Below are 21,527 nucleotides of genomic sequence, written 5' to 3'. Positions count from 1 at the left end.
ACTTTAGTGTGTAGTCAGTGATGTGGATTTGATTATGGAGTTTGGGTTATGTGACGATTGAGCTGTGTTGACTTCTGTCTTATTGTGATTATATAATTGTGTGATTAGTACTGACCCCGTCTTTATTTTATAAAACTGTGGTGATCCATTCGGGGATGGTGAGCAGTTGTTGAGCAGGTTTGATATGGTGCTTATGGACTAGCTGGGATGAGTCATCACTTGCAGTTAGAAGAGTCTTCCGCTGTTGTCAGACATTAGGTTGGTACTGATTATGAAAAGAGGGTCCTTATATTGGTACTGTTTATCAAATAACCCTTAAATTTTTTATATTGATAATTTTTCCGATATGTTTTTTTCTTAATTTATTTGTGGGAGATCATTTTTTTCTTTCATTTTCTCAGCGCACTTATTTTATTTAATCAATATTTTAATCTAACTGTCTTTTTTTTTCACTCCTAAAAGAAATTTTCCCAAACTTTTTTTTCACACCAAGTTAAATTTTATATCAAATTCAAATTTTTCTATAAATATCTTACAAATAAAGTTGTAAATCAAATTTTGAATGAACAAATTAGATAATATGTTAATTTTAAATTTATCAAAGATAGATGATAAATAACTTATTTATTTAATTTTATATGCTATGTCTTTAATTGCGATACGATCATTTAAGATTGTTATTCAAGATTATAATTTTTTAATTAAAAAATTAAAAGAAATTCACGACTCTAACTAACAAAATTATATATTAAAATAAATTTCTTAAATTAGAAATATTTTGAAAAACCTGCAAAACGTAATTGTGAGTTCTAGAAGAATAAATAAATTTAGACGATAAACTTCTGTTTGCTTGCATATAAGTTTATAAAATTTTAAAATCTTATTAAAGTAAATAAAACAATAAAAAACAATTAATTAAATTAATCAAAGTATTTGCAAAATTTTATATTTAAATGCATTTTCAAATTAATTATACTTGATTAAATTTATTTTAGATTTTAGGTTTGCCGTAACATGAAAAATATCTTAATTTAAGTCGGAAAAAATTCTCGCCACGGGAGTTTGTTAGTTCGTGGCTAAATTTTTTTTTGCCACGGAACAATTCGTGGCTAATTAAAATTTCGTCACGGGTGTGACATAGTTCGTGGTTAAAATGATTATTTGCCACAGTTGTAGCTCATTTCGTGGCGCAAGTGATATTTTGCCACGGGAAAAGTTATCCCGTGGCATAATTTTTTTCCAAAATAATGAATAAATTTTTCCCGTGGCTAAGCAGATTTTAGCCACGAATTATAAATTCCCGTTGCATAATTCGTGGCGCAAGTGACAATTTGTTGTAGTGGTCACATAATGTGGTTTGGTGTTGATTGTGATTGTTATTAAAGTATCATATCGGTATTGTGACGGTTGCGGTTTTATCGTTGTTGGTTGTTGTTGTTTGTATCTGTCTGTGTTCTTCGGGGTGCGTCCCTGGCTGAGTGGAGTCACTTGCGGGAGTGGCTTCACGCCCATTATTCGCCTTTTGTGGAACCCGCCACAGAAGGGATATGCACATTAATGGATTTGGGTTTATCGCTCAATGGAGATGAGCGGGGCTTAGGTGGGAACGGCTGCGGTCCCCCACTGGCAGTAAGGAGTAACCTGTTGCGATGGGTACTCTGGCAGGGCTACACACTTTAGTGTGTAGTCAGTGATGTTGAGTTGATTATGGAGTTTGGGTTATGTGACGATTGAGTTGTGTTGACTTCTGTCTTATTGTGATTATATAATTGTGTGATTAGTACTGACCCCATCTTTGTTTTATAAAACTGTGGTGATCCATTCGGGGATGGTGAGCAGTTGTTGAGCAGGTTTGATATGGTGCTTATGGACTAGCTGGGATGAGTCATCACTTGCAGTTAGAAGTGTCTTCCGCTGTTGTCTGACATTATGTTTATCTTTTAGACATTTGATTTTTGGAGAACATGTATTCACATTTTATCAGTTTGGTTTTGGATTGTAATCACTTAACTTTATACTATTTAAATATTGTTTCGTTTTTGTCCTATGATTATCATTGCCTCGGGAAACCGAGATGGTGACATGTTTATACCTGAGTGGTCCTGGTATGGCACTTGGAGTATGAGGGTGTCACAAGGTAGTTGAGCTAATATCATAATATTTGCCATTTAAAACCTAAATATGGTGCCACACATACTCGTTCGGCAAATATTAATGATATTCATGCTCTGAAACCCAGGAGTAAAAAAAACGACTTCTGCGATATAGACAAATACCCTCCCGATTATGGATGTCCGTCGAAATTGCCTGCACAAGAATAAAAAAACTGAAAACATTTTTTAGTCCAAGTTCTTTTGCGTAATTGTCTTCATTAAAACTGTAATGGACCCGATATAAAATGTTAGGTTCATATACCTATTATTAGACTTCTCTAATAGTGAACTAATTAACTTCTTAATTATTTATTCTTTAGATCTAGTGCATGCATAACAAAATAAGAGATTTAAGAGGAAAAACAATGTCCCTTACATTGTATATAGGTTCGAAATATTGGGCACAAATAAGGACACCTTTCTTATTTGTTCTTGAGCTTAATATGTTGGATGATCCTCCAAAACCAAAAGCTCCAAAGTAGAAGCTCTCCTTTCAATTGCACCCAAGATTCAACCCAAAAATTCCTACTAATATTAACTAGATATGTAGTATAAATGCTCCCTTAATGCTACTAATATTTCTAGTATTACTACTACTAGTAATAGTTGGAGAGTATTAGTATTTGAGAGTTGTATGAGGATTTTTGCATGTGAGGAAAAATGAGCACAAAACAAGCATTAGCTAGAGAGGAAAAATGAGCAACAAGTGCTCTCATTTAAAGAGCAAAAACCGGTTGCTCCTTAGCATGAGGGAATCTTTTTCCTCTTGTTTTACTTGTTTGTATAGCATAGGTAGAGTGTAGGAAACTGTTATGTAAGATATGTTATAGAAGTGTCACAATCACACTTTATTCCAACACAAAATGAACAAGACAAAATTGAGCATCTTTTGCTCAATATAACCGGCTATATGATGGACTCTTAGTCCATTTTTGCCTTTTGACATTTGTCCCACAAATGCTTATAAGTCACATGTTCAATTATCTTACATAATTAATTATTAATGTAATAATTTAACAATTAAATATTACAATTAATAATATAATATACACTCCACTTTTGAGTAGTATACTACCATTATATCAATGTATAATGGGTCCTCCAATTGTTAGTTAGTTAAAATTACAACTCTTTGTAACTTTAAATAACCAATTACCTCTACCTAAAAACTTATATAAAACCTCAATTAATTTAGTAACTTAACATTTAATTACTAAATTAAATCTTGTTTAATCATATTACAATAAGACGTAAAATCCAACTCCCGTAATTAAGGAATTAATTAATCTGATTCATATACAATTAATTAAATATCTATTTGGGCCTCATCCTATAGGTGTGACCTAAAGGGATCAACTGACCATCACCGTCATACGACAGTAATGTCAAACTCTAGTTAGCCAGTCATTACCGATTAATGTTGAACAGTTGACTATAAAATGAATCATTCTTTACGTATTCTTAATATGAGATTTAATTGTGATATTAAATCATGTGATCACACTATTGTTGAGGACACATATTCCAACATAAAGGACCTGCTTTATTTGATCTAACTACAAGTCCGTAATAATAGCTGTGAAGTGGTAATTCTAACTCCTAAATACAAAATCCACAAAATCGCACTCCTTGCTTCTCCTCTTCGATTCTACTCCCATAAAACTATTGGCTGACCCCTATAATTCCTAAGACAAGCAGTTACGCAGATAAAAAATATTCATCTATTCTGAACCTCTACCACCAACCCGTACTCACGACCATTAAATCACTCACCAAACTCAATATGAATATACAAGATGAACATTGGCGGTACCGATTTTTAGGGGAGAACAGGTTTAACACCTATCAGCATACTGTGATTATCGAATCGAAATCGTAATCCTTCCACCTCGATTATATTAAGTGAACACCAAAACCACAAGAAAATAATACCAAAAAATTGAAGTTTGGGATTAAGAACCTTAACTGGATTTGAATAGGACTTCACTACTCAAGAGTAGAAACTAATGACTTCTTGTCACCACCCTCATCAACTCACACATCTAGCATCTGCTTTTCCGCCGCGAGTCATCCTCAACACCGCCATCTCCAGTTGCGCTGCCGCAGCCAGCCTCGCACTCTTGAAGTCTGTCTACAGCTCTCAGGACAAGTAAACAACAAAAAAATGTCAAGAGGAAGCCTTTAAAGACCCCGAAAAGAAAGGCAAGCTATTATTAACGATGAAGGGAGAATGGTTACACCGTTAGGTCTTCGGAATTAGAGTAACCTTAACTACAGGAAGATATACTGTTTACAAAGCTTATTGGCTCCTGGAAGGAATTTAGCGACTGATTATTTGACTGGTTCAAGATGAACAACTGAATTCGCGAGTACCATATGCTTGTGTTTCAATCACCTCCCAACGTCTTCTACAACAGTAGAAAAAAAAACACATAGAATCATAATAATTGAGACCAAAACAACTTAAACCTTCTATTAACATAAAAAATCCACCATCCAACACCATCCGCCACCACTGGCCGTGCCGTAATGTGTCTTAAGCTTTAAGATACAAAGTTAAAACAAAAAAAAGTAATGTGATATCGTATAACAATACTATACAAATAACACTTACAGGAAATATTAGACATTAAAACAAGCGGAAAAAAAACTTTCAAATGAAAGGGAAAATCTCGCTGCTTAGTTTTTTTTCCTTCTTAGATGCTCCATGGCCGACAACCTGGTATTCGATAACCTTAAACATTGGCATGCCCACAATTTGAGATATGGAAAAAAATCTGAATGTAGTAAGTAGTTTTTCAGCGAAATAATAATAAAAAAAAGTAAAGATCACATCCAAGAACAATTTATTCATTCTTTTATAGATCAAGTTTATCGATACAGTGAACGCCACAGATCACCCCAAACACACACCTCGCCACCCTCCCCCCTCAGAGCCCACCCCCACAGATCTCCATCCTAAATTACCCCTCCCTGGTCGTAAATTTACTAAAACTACCTCTCGCCCTTTCTGAAACCCGCAGCCAGCTGTGGCGCTACTACCTCCTCCTCTAGTCCCCCATGAGCAATGATCTAAGAAAACATTTACTAATTTTCATTTCCTCATACCCATTCTCCCTTTTAGTTCATCAATTAATTCATCTTTTCCAATTTGGTTGTTCGTCATGTTTTGTTCATTACGCTAAAGTTCAAGCGCATTCCTTGGATTCCGGTTCTAAAAACGGCGACAACCAGGTAAAGTCATAGGCAAACAGAGCTCGGTTTTTACTAACTTGTTTGTTTTGACATGGTACTCCCAAGTATATCCTACCATATCATAGGCCCCTCTGAAGCTCTGACTATACATAGTAGAATACATTATAATTAACATAACAAAGCAATAAGCTAACCCATCGGGCTCCATAATGACCTATTCGAATAACTTAAATAATAAGCATCAGCGGGTCCTAATCCTACCTACCTATTGATAATTTTCTGGCACATTACAAAGCCAAGAGACAAGAACTCTTTAATTTGGGACGTTCATGTGAGTGACGTCCAAAGCTCCAAACACCAATCGTAATAATTTTTTCAAAATATATATACAACAGGAAAAAAAATATCCATCGAACTTCAGCCACAAAATTAAAATTATAATAATTCCATTATTCCCAACTAAAAATGTACCAAATATATGAGAGGTTTAATGTCATTATGCCTTGTCAATGCCTCCCTCCCCATCCCTTCCTATCTCCCCTCTGCCTTCCTCCATCTCACTTCCCTTCTTATTGTACAACACAACATACGTGTCCGTATCTTGTCATCCTAGCACTGTGTAGTACCCGTTATAACTCGAAAAAAGCAACACTCAACCTTTATCTAACATTGTGGAGGTTTACAAAACTACGGTACAAATCAGTTTTAAAGAACGTTACGACCGTATTTTCTAAGAAACTACACTTACTTGAATAATGTTGATACCACGTCTCTTATGGCAGTAACAAGCAGCTATTTTTCAAAAGTAAAGCGAATTGCTGGCATGATAAGCAGGCAAACAATAGACAACAACAACAACAACAACAACAACAACAACAACAACATCGGAGCCTTAATCCCAAAATGATTTACGGTCGGCTGACATGAATCATCCTTTAGAACCATCCATGGGTGAACGCACACCTCAAAATGCAAAAAAATAGAAAAGAAAAAGTGAAAAAAAAGGGGAGTGAAACATAATACAAAAGTCAGGTAAACTTATAGATTTTAAAATTGAAGTCCGGATTCCTTTTATAAAAACTCATAATTTAAATCGAGAGTAAAGAAACGATTTTGAAAACCGAAATAAAACTTAAGGGTCACGAGAAGACCCTGTTTGTTTATAGGCAACAACTCAACATTCATTTAACAAGATATACCCGACCTTTAAAGTTTCACTATTTAAAGCTGAAACACTATAACCTTAAACTACAACAACCGGGTCTTAAAAGACAAATTACTACGCCACCATATCAAAGCATCTCAGAATTTAACAATCAGACCCAAACCCGAAAACCAAACCCTAAAAATAACAGAAGATCATAACATTCCACACGTAACAAGCTAAAACAAGAATTTCAAACACAAGACTTCTAAGAAGGCCGAGATAATTTGAATGAAAAAGGCCCATCATCAGTCGTATGTTAAAGACCCACTTCATTCAGTTTCAGATAATCTCGTAGTTATACAAGTTGACCAACAGTGTTGACAAGGTCTCTACTCGTCGTCCATCCTACAATCATTGAATTTCTCATACCGGATTAGAGTAGACTCCACTGCTACTGACACGGCTGTCGCAACCCTATCAAAAATAAAACCAACTGGCACTAACTAATGAAGCAGAGGCAAGTCGGGTATCGTTTCCACAGGGAGGCGGTCACTATCTACCCGCTATTCTAGTCTGTCTATGGTCAGAATTTGGGGGTTTGAGTAATTTTTTTTTTTTGGTGGAAATGTAAGTAATATTAATCATTTCCCAAAGGGAAAAATCACCAAATACAACACACCATTTGGGGGTTTGAGTAATTTTGACTAAACTAAAGAGCAATAAAAGTAAAAACAATTAAAAAAGCAAGAGTGAAAAGGATTGAGAGAAAATAAAGAGAAAGATGCCAGGATGTCGGTTCACCATGATACTACACAAATCAGCTAAAGGTAAGGTCAGTCGGTCTGATGTGAGAAGGGTAAAGGAAAGGTCGTCTCAGTCCGTTATCCGCCCTAGAATACTACTAACTTAGCTCTCGGCCTCATTTCATTAGTGTATATTGTTCATAACAAGTCTATTCATTCCAATCTCTCGATCTAGGTCTGAATTTAACCAATTTAATTGATTCAGTTGCATACATTCAACCTAACAATTACAGTAATATTGCTATCAAACAATTCTCACAACAAAACCTCCTAAATTGATTAAAGCATCATCATTTAACTATCATGGCTCCCCTAATCCTAGCATTTAAGAATTATCTATGTATAACAATGAATAAAATAAGAACGAAAGATAAAGTAAGAACAAACATGGTATAAAAGTGTGCAAAAGAGAATTAGATAAAATAGAAAGAGAGTAAGAGAAAGATTACACAAACGAGATCCAGAAAAGTAGAAGAGCAACGTCGAACCAGAAATAATGTAAGGTTTTTGAGATATGAAAGATATGCCTAAACCTAATTACGTCTATCCTATTTATAGGAAAGACAATTATTAAACCTAAGATACGATAACAAGATATTAAAATCTTGCGTCAGATAGAAAAGTACTCGATCGAGGACATTAAAACTCCTCGATCGAGTAACTCCTAGAAAAAACCTCTCGATCGAGGACATTAAGTACTTGATCTATCACTATCAAAAAGGCACCTCTCGATCGAGGACATTAACTACTCGATCGATCACTATAGTACTCGATCGAGTGGTTTCCAGCGCCTAATTCCTGCTCTGCGCACTGCACTTCAAACGGCCGCCATTTCTTCGTTACTTGGGAAAATAGAGCGTTTTTAGTGGTGTTGGAAAGCTAAGAGGATAAGCTTTCATCTTCAATTAGAATCACCTATTATCATTTGTATAACTCGAGATATGGCTCTTCAAATTAGGCACTAGTAATATGAAGCTCTTCCTTTGTCCGCTAAGCTTCCTTACTTCTATGCACATCTCAAAATAGCAGTCTCCAAGTTTCGACTAAACTCATCTCCTAAATGCATGTATAGGGACATGTATTAAGCTTGATTATGCTCCTATCCGATTCATACCTGCAAATAATACAAGACAAACCAAAGTAGACTATTCGGGGGACATTTGTAGCTAAACACTACAAAAAATGCATAGAAATGCGTGCAAATAAGGCTTAGAAAGACTATATAAACTGCACGCATCAGCTACCCAAGTCAACCATAAAGCTCCATTTAAGAAGCCAATCAAAAAAGACGTGTGACAATTACCGTTTCTTTATTTCAGAAAAGGAAAATATAAATTTTGATGAAACTACCTGCCTCAAAGCTTCCTGCGTAATCTCCTCGTGACTACCTCTAAGTTACCTGAGTACCTGCGAGTAAAAGTAATATGAAAATAAACATCCATAAGCCTCCTTAGAAAGACGGTGAAGAAAGTAACTGATGGTACAAGCGAGTCGTTGTTCACTCCATCAAACACATTTATAATCTCAACAAACAACTAGTTAGTGGTTAAGTTGAGGTCGATCCACGGGACGGTGTGTTTTGGGTTCTAAGTCTATCTATCTCAATTTGTGCGAGTGTCACAATTGTTGGGGTTTGAAGTTGATGAGTCTAAACTAATGAAAGCAATAAAGTAAACCAAGCAATAAATTAAAATATGTAAACGAATGATAAACAATACTAGGGTGTCATAGGTTCATAGGGGAATCATGGTGAAAATCATACAAACATTTTTACATAGATACAAGCAATTTATTGTTGTGATGAAATTGAGTTAGTTTATGTCTTACAATCCCTAGAAAGATTTGGGCCCCGGAGCCGAGTCGGTCAAGACTGTACAAAGTCGACTTAGTTTCCTCCTAGTCACTTCTATGGATGGTCTAATAAGATTATGTTGGTTTATATCTTACAAGTCTTGTTGAATAGATAAGAGATGTATAAATGCAAGGTTTCATAGTCTAACATTTCATCAAACATAATATGTGCATAGGTTGACACTACAACAAGCAAGAAATCTCATGAGAACATATTTGATTAATTATGAATCTACACCCATGTTATGGTTCCTCTAATTTCACATTAACCCTAGCTAGGAAACTACTCACTCATGATCATGGAAAACATGTTAACAAGGGTGTCAATCATATTAACAAGTCTAAACATGATGAAGGAGTAAAACAATAAACAAGGATTAAGTAAAAAGTAGAGAAATTGTACCAACTTAGGAATGATCCATATATAAAGCAAAGAATAATAGAAGAAAACTTGATTGATTGATGAAGAGTTGTCAATTCTTCAATATTAACTCAATAATCTTCAATTAGCTAATACTAAGTCTTTAACAATAATTAAGGAAAGATTAATGTGTAATTTGTGGAATGATTGAGATTAATCTATTCTAATCTACTCCTAATCTAATCTAAGAAAGCTTTGCCTCCACTAAGAGGGCCTAGTCTCTTGATTATTACAAATGGAGTATATATAGTGGTACATCATTTAGGTTAAGCAAGGGTAGATTAGTAAATAGCATGCTTAAGTGTTGAATAGAGCTTTGCAAGTCCCGAGGGACATGCGCAAATTGACCAGCAACTCCCAAGGGAATCCGTACGTCCTGGCCTGAAGCATGCTTGGTCCTGTGAGGTGATTCGCTCGTCCCGAGTAGGAGACGAGTGGATTGAGTATCAACCCGAGCGGGTTGTTCTTGATCCGAGCGGATTGAGCGACATAATTCTCTTCCTTGCCTTTATGCCTATGATGCTTCTATATGCTCCTTATTCTTACATCCTTGGTCATCACACTTGCCTCCTCTTCATACTGGTTCATCCAAGATTGTCAATAAACCTCCGCATATGCACGAGAGACGGGGATTACGCCTTATTATCTTCTTTCCTACAAGACATATAAAATGCAATAGGAAAGCAAAATAGGAAGGAATTGACGGATAAAATGGCCTGAAATGCTATTTTAGTATGCAAAATAGGTTCAATTAGGGGACTAAATGTGCGCAATTAAGAGTCACATCAAACATCCCCAAACCGAACCTTTACTCGTCCCGAGTAAAGAGGTGACTAGAACTAGACCTTTATTTAAACTATCGTCGTAATTATATAACCGGTGTTAGACAATTAGCGGGTCTCACTTTGGCCCTTCAACTCACAACAAGACATCCATGAGGTAAGATGCCTTTTTGCAAGGCAAGGTGGAGCTTGCCAAAATGGCGATACATCCAAGAATTAAGCACACAAAACAAGTAATGGATGCATCTACAAAAGAATAGCCATTTTCCTCATCTAAGTGGCGGAAATCATCTACAAGGTAAGCAATTTAAGGTTACACACTCCATCATAGATATTGTTTCTCCAAGCTACTAAATATAAAAGGATACCAACAAATCACCTCTAAGTTGTGTCAAACTAGGATACTTTTACCTCAATTGCTAAATGCTTTTGTCAATAGTAGGCACCCTATGGTGTTAGAAACACTGTAGGATCGCGGAATTCCCCCTCTTGCCTAGACAAGAAGAAGGGTCGTCCCCTCTCCACCATGCAACAAAGAAAAGATCATCAATGGATAAAAGGGATCAAGATGTTTTTAGTTTCACATTTTGTAGTTTGCTTTTGATTTGTTTTTCCCCCTAAATCGTTCGTGGCATTTGACCATTTGAGAACATTGCTTTGCCATTTTTGATGTTTGACATTTTGATACTTGGCAAATTTTTCAATCTTTACATTTTTGAACATTTTTCAAAGTAACCCCATTTTGTAGCAAGGGTACTTTTATTAAAGCATAGGAGTTTATTTTTGCTCCTCTTTTTATTTGATGCATTTTTTTTGCAAACGTTTTGATTTTGGTTTTGTATTTGAACTCAATTTGATGATTTTTGTGCCCATTCCCTTTTTATTTGAAAAAAATATGATGATAGAAGTGAAAGAACGGTTGCATGGCATCAAGGGTCACCTTGGAATAAACGGTAGCCAAGGAGTTATCACACCACAAGATACTCTTGACTAGGCCTTAGTACATGGGTGAAAAGATACTAGTATGACACATCTTAGGGTGTCTTGAGGGTATTCTAGCAAACAAGTCTTAAGGAGAAAAATTATCTACAAGGGCCTTGTATACACTTGTCAAGCTTCCCAAATAGGCATTTCCACAAAATTTTTCTAACCATGCAACTACATGCTATGATGCAACTAACATATATACAATTACAATGCATATGCTTCTATCAACTAAAATGCCATATAATCTAGATAGAAACTATTAACAACACATAGGTACGCAAACCGCATCAATCAAAATATAGCCACATTGTCATTAACATATAAAAAGGAGAAAGGAAACATGGAAAGATCATAACATGCGGTCTTCTATTTCCTTCATGCCTCGAATGTGGCGTAGTCGACCCAATGGGATAAGAGTGACAAAAAAACAAACAAATATATACAATTCTACACTCCAAAGGAAAGACCATGTTTTTGGTTTTTGAAATTTTCAAATTTTTATGGATTTTGTTTTTATGAAATTAAAGAACATATTTTTGGGATTTTTCGAAATTTTACAATTTTTATTTATTTTTGGAATATAAATTCCCATCCCCCACTTTATTTTGGACATTGTCCTCAATGTACATGTAGGAGTAGGAATGAAAAGGAAATGCATGTTTTTGGATTTTTGATTTTATGGAAATGAAGTACAAATGCAATGATATGAATGAATTCATGCTCTAACTAAATACAATTCTATATGACATATATAACAAATGAATGCAATCTAAACTATACTAAATGATGGATGTTTTCTATTAAGCTATGGTCTCCTATGATCAAACCTCCCCAAACCAATTTAAGCACTATTTCTAGTGTAGAAAGAAATAGGTTTGGTCATTAGTCAACCAAGTGGTGTTAGTCCAGTGGTAGCCGAGTTAAACCTTGAAGCTTGCAGAAATGCAAGAGTTGAGAGGTCCCGGGTTCGACTACCAGTTGGGACGATGATCACTTGGCCACTGCAGCCCCCAAAGGGGTGACTTACATGGTCCATGTGGTGGTGCGGCAATGCATGGGCCCGGGGGGATTCAACCCCCTCGTCATAAAAAAAAAGGTTTGGTCATTAGTAACTATGCATGAACTCAAGTCTATATGCAACTAACTATATGAATCATGTGAGATATATTACAATGCAAACTAATCTAATCATATGAGATATATTATAATGCAACTTTACATGAGAAATAGGGAAAGAGTATCATACAAATGTAGGTGGTGTAGATAAGCACCTCTAGCCATCCTACTCATCATCATCATCATCATCATCATCATCATCATCATCATCATCATCATCATCATCATCATCATTGCGGTTTCCACGTCCGCTAGATCCTCCTTGGTCATAGCCTCCTCCTTGGCTAAAGAATCCCCCACTTTGGTCTTCAAAGTTCCCTCCGTGGTTGCCATAGTTAGGGAACAAGAGATGTGGTTGAGCCCAAGATGGATGAAGGCCTCTAGGGTTGATGTACCCTTGTTGAGCCATGTTGTAGTAAGAGGGGTATTGGACCACGTAGTTGTCAACCCTCCTATTGTGCACTCCAAGATCATCATTTTGCATGAGCTTCATCAACTCACTCATGGATGGAACTCTCGGGTCTTGAGGAGTGAATGGTACATGTTGTGTTGGGTAGGGTGGAATGGGTACATAAGATGGTGGTGCGGCACCCCATTCCGGCAACTCACGAGGTCGATGAGGTGCTTCTTCTCTTGGTGGTGGATTGTCATGGATCTCAATGAGGAAGAGGTAGCTTGGCCTTAGAGAATATCGGCTCAAGCGGGGTTCGGTGGGTGGTGTGTTCCACCCCTGAGAATAAGTGATGTGCAACCCTTGGTGAACCACTCTACACTTCCGACCTCATTGTATCTACACCAATGATGGTGGTTGAAGATAACATCGTTATCTATCAAGGTGCTCCCCTTGATCTTTTCATTGATTCCATCAAAGTTGAACCCGGGGCAAAGTTCATTGGCGAAAATTGTAATTAGGCCTCCCATCACAAAGGTTTTGATATTAGTGTTCCCTTGTGCAAAGTCATTGAACCGTGTAAGTATCTCAAGGGGTGTGTTGAAATTGTAGGGCCTTGTCCCTTGCACGTTCAAGTATGACTCTAGAACACTCAAGTCCAGAAGGGTGCACCTGTAACACCCCCATATTCAGAGGAGCCTTAACTAGGCCTTCCTTAGGATATAAGGGCGTTACCATCTCGGTTGCCCGAGGAAAGCAATAATCAAATGTCGATAAAAGAACTATTAAGTTATATTACAAGCGATTTAAACCAAAATATGATACAAAGGTACAACTCAAAGACTACTCGCTAAGACTGCCATATCTCGTGAGGACTCATCCCTGCCCGGACTCCAGCGATCATCAACACCAATACCTGCTAAGACTAACTGCTCACCATAAGGGATCACGGCAGACACATAACAAACAAACAACCACACAAGGTCAGTACTGAGATAAGACGCAGCAATAACAACTACCACTAACAACACAATACGACACTATCAGTCTCGCACACGCAAACACAACAATCCAACCAACCTCTGTCACTGACTGTCCACTGGACCAGTCCTGCCAGTGGGGGACCGCAGCCGTACCCACCAAATCCCCGCTCATCGTATTGAGCGATAACCCTGTCCATTAATGTGCACATCCCTTTTGTGGCGGGTTCCACAGAAGGCGAAACTAGGGCGTGAAGCCACTCCCGCAAGTGACCCCACTCAGCCGAGGCCACGCCTCGCGAACCATCAACAACGATCACAACCACAATCACAGTACAATACAATTACTATGTCAAGCAATCACAATACTATCACAACGACCGACACACTAGACGATCTACAGAAACTGAGTAGGCGAACCTACCTTTAAGCCATCGCAACCAATCCATGCCGACAGATAACATGTCCAGCGATCAAGCAACGCCTATAACCAGAATAAAATTCTAGATTACTAACAAGCAAACCCTAACTATGAAGAACAAGGACACGGATGATGATTATGACATACCTATAGGGAGAAACTCAGCAAAAGACCGCTACCCGACTCAAGAGACTCTCTCCTAAGGCACAAGGATCTTCACAAAGGTTTCCATGGAGGTTTTGAGGTGAAGGGAAGGGAAAGAGGCGACTGAAAGATAGGAGGAAAGTGGTGGAAGTGATATGCGGATTTAACAAAACGCGATATAAAACCCTCGCTGAAAACTAGGTACTCGATCGAGTACCCAACATACTCGATCGAGTAGCCCCCTACTCGATCGAGTAACCTAGCTACTCGATCGAGTAGCCTCTACTCTATCGAGTACCACTCTTAACACGCACCCCAAGATGGTTTTGGCACACTTTTCTAAGACTACTCCCGCTCCCATGGTCAGTCAACGCTGGTCAAAGGGTCCCTAAAAGGGCGGGTATTACAGTCTTCCCCCCTTAAAAAGAACTTCGCCCCCGAAGTTCAACTCACCTATCTCCCGCTCGAGGCACGGGACCAACACGACCTCACCACTCTTCCCGCTTAAACCACAACTCCTTGGAAATACCATACCACCCCCCCCATGTCATCATCATCATCGTCCACATTTATACCTATCGATTCTTACCACTATCATGCAAGCGTTATCACCGTCAACCGTTATTCTATATATATATATATATAAAACATCTGACTCGCAATGCGAATCGCCACTCACGATCACCCAACATACAGTAACCACCATCAAACTATCAACCTAACACATATCTCATATCCACTTTCATGTGGTACAACTAATGCCACCATGTTACTTGGCGACGTGATTCAAATACGATTCATCGCACTATAACTATTTCTTCATGACCGTCTCTTGAAACATACAACCACGCTCACTTTAAAGAACTAAAGTAATTCGTCACATTTCCGGAAATTTTTTTTTTTTTTTTTTTTGTAACTAAAGCAAAACATAATACCAACAACATTATAAACAAGCAAAACATTGGTCAAAAACGACCTTTTTATTTCGCGACATTACTCTTCCCCTCTAAAAAGGAACTTCGTCCCCGAAGTTCACCACCCAAATTTCAACGCATATTACTTATTATCTCATTCATGACATGGGTTAAGACATATTATTTATTGTAGGCATTTCTCGCTAAGCATAAACTCTTTAAATTATAAATCATACATATCTCTCCGGGACAACTAGTCGCCAACGATAAAGCACGTTAACATGGTATGCATAACTGTATGAGAAGATGTAATTCCGGTAATGAGGTAAGAACAAGGCGGATGCAACATTTAAGCAAAAGAATCTATCACCGGTTCATTAGCTGATATAAATATGCATAGAGAACTAAAGCACGACTTCCAACATAGAGAATTAACGGTCCAACGATGTTACTAAGCACTAACAACCACGCCAAATATGAAACTTGCAATTATAAAACAATTGAACATTTTTAATTTTCGAAAACCTCCTGTAACAATGCTACTCGATCGAGTATGTAGCGGTACTCGATCGAGTGCCATGCTACTCGATCGAGTGTCTTGGCTACTCGATCGAGTAGCCCACAGATCAGAACCTTTTCTCTCATTTCGTCCTGTAGCTACTCGATAGAGTACGGGGTACTATGTCGAGTACCTACAGGCCAACTCCTCATAAAACCTGCCATGAGTTAACACACCTGCGCATAATTGTCATATCAAACCGAGTCGGGACGACTCCCCGACTTCTAATATCCTGCAACTAGTTAGAATATCAAATCCGGCCTTATGGCCAACCATACAAATCCAACTAAGTCTCAATAATAAAAAGAAACAACTACTAAAGTCTAACAACAACATCACCACCTAACATCAACTACCATCAACAAAGATAAGAACAAGGAGTATCACTCCTCCTCATCACTGCTTCTTCTTTGCTCGAACATCACCTCATCATCACCACCTCCGAAGTACCGCTCCCGATGACCCGATCCCCGCATCCCCTCCCCGCTTCGCTCCCGCTCCCGCTCCCGGGCCCACGTACCATGGAGTCAAGCCACCGTAAGGGAAGGACCGAGGTGCCCCCACGTCGACCGATCCACCCCGTAGGAATGGAAAACCCCGAGTAGTCCCCAACTCCGCTCCACCAAATCGGATGCGGTCCTCGGTCCCTATCCCCGAGCGTACGCCATCTCGTGCATGTTCCGGAGTGTCAAGGTAGATGACACTCTATCTCGCAAAGTAGCTGGACCGCGTCTCCGGGTGTCGAGGTAAGGGTAGCACGGAAAGGGATGCGATCTTTCTTCTCTTCTTTGTGGCGCTACCGGCTGCGGCCTAGTCTCCGAGGCCCTCTCCCTCACTCGACGGGGTCCCCTCCCCACCCTAGGTCTCTCCACCACCGCAACTCCCGCATTCTCGCCCTTCGTCGGCTCCGGCATCTCCTCGAGGATGGTGCCGTCGATGAGATAGGTCTGTAGCTGGCGGGGTCTGTCATCATCCTCCTCCTCCTCATCATCAGAGTCCACCGTCACTACTGTCGGCTCCAAAGGCTCCGTGGGTGGGAGGTGCTCAGGAGCTGGACCCTTCATCCAACTCATGCCCCACACCCTCCACGCTAGGCTACCGTCAGCCAAGGTCCTCAACCATTTCAGGTCGAGATAGTAGTCACGATCCATGGTAGGCACTGGGGTAGCTAGAGGCACGTACTCCGAAGAAGCCTCAAAAGAGGTTAGCTTTTCAGCTAACCGAGTGGCAATAGCGCCACAACTCAGGTACCGGGAAGAGGAAGAAGCCATCAAGGCAAGGGCAGCACAAACCATAGAAGGAGCATTAAAGACCACTTTCCTGGCCCGCTCCGGGTTGAGGTAAGACATCAGAAGTAAGACCTCATGATTGTTCAGTTTACTGATATCCTTTCTGTCATAAAGAAGGTTCGAAAGAGAACGGAAAAAGACCCTCAAGGTAATATGTTGAACGTCATTAATCAGCATGCTGCTCGAGGTGGGAGCTTGCTTCCCAGTCAAGCAAGGCATTAGGCGGCAGACGCCGTACTCAGCTGGGATGTCGATGATGGAGTCCTTGGGAGGCTTGGCCAACCCAAGGTGAGAGGCAAACAGGTCCATAGTCAACAGAAAACTAGTATTCATCAATCTAAACTCAACAGTCTGACCCGCTGGGTCGTAGCTAAAAGAGCTCATGAACTCCAAAGTAAGAAATGGGTAGGTATGCTTCCTCAGCCTATACAAACCCGTAAAACCCAAGGTCTCGAAAATGTGACGGACATCCGTCTCTATCTCCAACTCCTCTAACACCGTAGTGTCTATACACTTTGTAGGTCTCATTTTGCGTTTTTGCAAAGCTACAAAACGCTCTCTCTGCTTGAAGTCAACAAAGACAACAGAAGGGTACTCGGGAACTGCGGGTACCACAGGTCCACTCCCTTCCCCCATCTCAGGTGGATTACCCCTCCCCCGTTTACTTTGGCGGATTCCAAGGTTCAGTCTCGGCATCTGTTTTAGTCATATGATCAAGCAACTTGTATAAACATGCAAACATCTACTTCATGTAATTCGATCTTAACATGCTTAGCTAAGTACACAATTTTTACCAACGAATTTGACATGTGAAGCACATAATTCATGCTACTAACCTTGAATATCACACTATGTACATACATTCGTCAACCGTTTCCAAATTTTGACATACAAGCTCATTTTATTACTACTCATAAGCCATAGCTGTGAAAGAAATTATCATGATGATTATATATGCTCAACAAATTCGAATATCCTAGCATGCTTCTAAAGGTTGTTCCAAACACACTTCTAATCACATGTGAGGCATTCTTACTAGTTCATGGACAACAATAACTTAGAACGTATCATCATCACCCTTCAATATTATGAACAACAACTCAATTAAAATTTTCAGACGGTCTTTACAGCTGTGATGATTTTGGCATATTTTCATCAATTAGTGTTTCTATTTTCATATTGAAGTTCAACTCCTACTTATAATGTCAATTACAACATCAATTTTCAATTATAAATCACGAATTTACATTTGAGGCACTTTTAAGACGGAGTTTTAAGGCAACTTTCTAAGGGTAGAATCATCAAAATCTATCCTTAAGGCTCAACACTACCATCTACCATTGTAAAACAACCAAGAATCAATTTCAATTTTGGAAACCCTAGAAATTTCGATTTCAAATTTTTGCAATTTCTAATCTAATTTACAGCAATTAGTCACCAACAAGCATGAATAGGAGGCATGTGAATTATATTTCAACCATCAAAAACAACAACCTACCCATGTGAACCGAAAATTTCAGATTATTTCACCATTCTTACACCTTCAAAGCAATAAATCGCATAAATTAGGAAGAATAGCATACCTTGATGGATTAACAAAGCAAAAGAACGGAATTAAACAAGAAAATCAACCCCAAGAATCACCACTAACCCAAGAGAAAGAGAGATTTTGAGAGGAATTAGGTTTAGCTATTTCGAAATATAGAGGAAGGATGAGGAGAATGGGAAAGAAATAGGAAGAATAGGGGTTTTATGAAAACCCGTAGGAATCACTGTACAGTAACCTACTCGATCGAGTACCTGGGGTACTCGATCGAGTACCACCCTACTCGATCGAGTGCCTTGGATACTCGATCGAGTACCACCCTACTTGATCGAGTAGGAGCTATTTCGTCGAGTATTTGTAGGAAATTTCCCCACATCCCGACGCCATAGCCTCCTAACTAGATCGAGTAAGGTCCACTCGGTCAAGTAAACACTCGCACTCGGTCAAGTCTAGTTAAGTACTCGGTCAGAAGTACGAAGTAAACCGAAAATACCTGCAAAACAACACCACGTGTCGAGTCCAAACTAAGTTCGAAATTCGGCACTAATTATCGTACTTGCTCATGCATTATCATCACTACGCACCGCCTCAACTATTAAAGCATACATTACATTACGCCATACAAATTGCCCATCTCGAATCATTTCTAAACATAATCCCGCCATCATAATACACTTAAACTTGCTTTACATGTTACTAATAAACTCGTGTTTACTTCAATTTAAAGCGTATAATTAACATTATTTCTTTCTTTCACGTACCACATAAATACATATTTTTCAAACAAATTATTCAATCATGTTTTACATTCTATCATAAACCATACATTCTGCACGAATTAAATATTACGCAGTGGAAAAATTTCAACCAACAAGTAAGGCATAAACGCATTACTATATGCTATGCCTCGAATTATATCTCAACTATACTATAACTATCATCATAGCACTTACGGTAGGATTTATAAACTCGTATATGACTACCGTCATCATTAACTTATAGCAAACACCCACATGTTCACTCTTCATATCACAACATTCAGCTACACATCCTCACGCATCACTATTTCGTAAATTTTCGTCACATATCTCATAACCATCGTATAAGCTCACTAATCATTCAAAGAACTTCAATAACCTCATCAACAATTACCATACACGGCCCAATTATCAATATCACACCCCTATTAACTCTAACAAAGATTTAACCGAAGGTAGCTCCGGCACACTTAACATGCACATTACACACATATACACGGACTCCACATTCTCATACCACGTGACTGGCTTAAGTATCATGGGGCCAAGATTTTGAAATGAGGGCGCCTACTCACCCAAAATCTAGCATCAGCTGGGGCTCCCATTACACATACACCAGGTTCATTTTATTAGACTCCCTACGTTCATTATGTTCATTTGTTACAGGTTCCAAAATCGTCGCTCTGATACCACTTTGTAACACCCCCATATTCAGAGGAGCCTTAACTAGGCCTTCCTTAGGATATAAGGGCGTTACCATCTCGGTTGCCCGAGGAAAGCAATAATCAAATGTCGATAAAAGAACTATTAAGTTATATTACAAGCGATTTAAACCAAAATACGATACAAAGGTACAACTCAAAGACTACTCGCTAAGACTGCCATATCTCGTGAGGACTCATCCCCGCCCGGACTCCGCGATCATCAACACCAATACCGCTAAGACCGATCGCTCACCATAAGCGATCACGGCATACACAAACAAACAAACAACCACACAAGGTCGATGATCGAGATAAGACGCAGCAATAACAACTACCACTAACAACACAATACGACACTATCGCGGTCTCGCACACGCAAACACAACAATCCAACCAACCTCACATCGATCGTCCACTGGACCAGTCCTGCCAGTGAGGGACCGCAGCCGTACCCACCAAATCCCCGCTCATCGTATCGAGCGATAACCCTGTCCATTAATGTGCACATCCCTTCTGTGGCGAGTTCCACAAAAGGCGAAACTAGGGCGTGAAGCCACTCCCGCAAGTGACCCCACTCAGCCGAGGCCACGCCTCGCGAACCATCAACAACGATCACAACCACAATCACAGTACAATACAATTACTATGTCAAGCAATCACAATACTATCACAACGACCGACACACTAGACGATCTACAGAAACTGAGTAGGCGAACCTACCTTTAAGCCATCGCAACCAATCCATGCCGACAGATAACATGTCCAACGATGAAGCAACGCCTATAACCAGAATACAATTCTAGATTACTAACAAGCAAACCCTAACTATGAAGAACAAGGACACGGGTGATGATTATGACATACCTATAGGGAGAAACTCAGCAAAAGACCGCTACCCGACTCAAGAGACGCTCTCCTAAGGCACAAGGATCTTCACAAAGGTTTCCATGGAGGTTTTGAGGTGAAGGGAAGGGAAAGAGGCGACTGAAAGATAGGAGGAAAGTGGTTGAAGTGATATGCGGATTTAACAAAACGCTATATAAAACCCTCGCTGAAAACTAGGTACTCGATCGAGTACCCAACATACTCGATCGAGTAGCCCCCTACTCGATCGAGTAACCTAGCTACTCGATCGAGTAGCCTCTACTCTATCGAGTACCACTCTTAACACGCACCCCAAGATTGTTTTGGCACACTTTTCTAAGACTACTCCCGCTCCCATGGTCAGTCAACGCTGGTCAAAGGGTCCCTAAAAGGGCGGGTATTACAGCACCTATCTTGCTCTAGCCTTTCATTGATAGTTCTTGCCACAAATCTCTCAGTAATCCTAATCACCGGATGTTGGATTACAAAGGTATAACATTGC

Source organism: Silene latifolia, chromosome 4 (assembly GCF_048544455.1).
Source record: "Silene latifolia isolate original U9 population chromosome 4, ASM4854445v1, whole genome shotgun sequence".
NCBI classification, from domain to species: Eukaryota; Viridiplantae; Streptophyta; class Magnoliopsida; order Caryophyllales; family Caryophyllaceae; genus Silene; species Silene latifolia.
Note: the sequence above shows the minus strand (reverse complement) of the source record.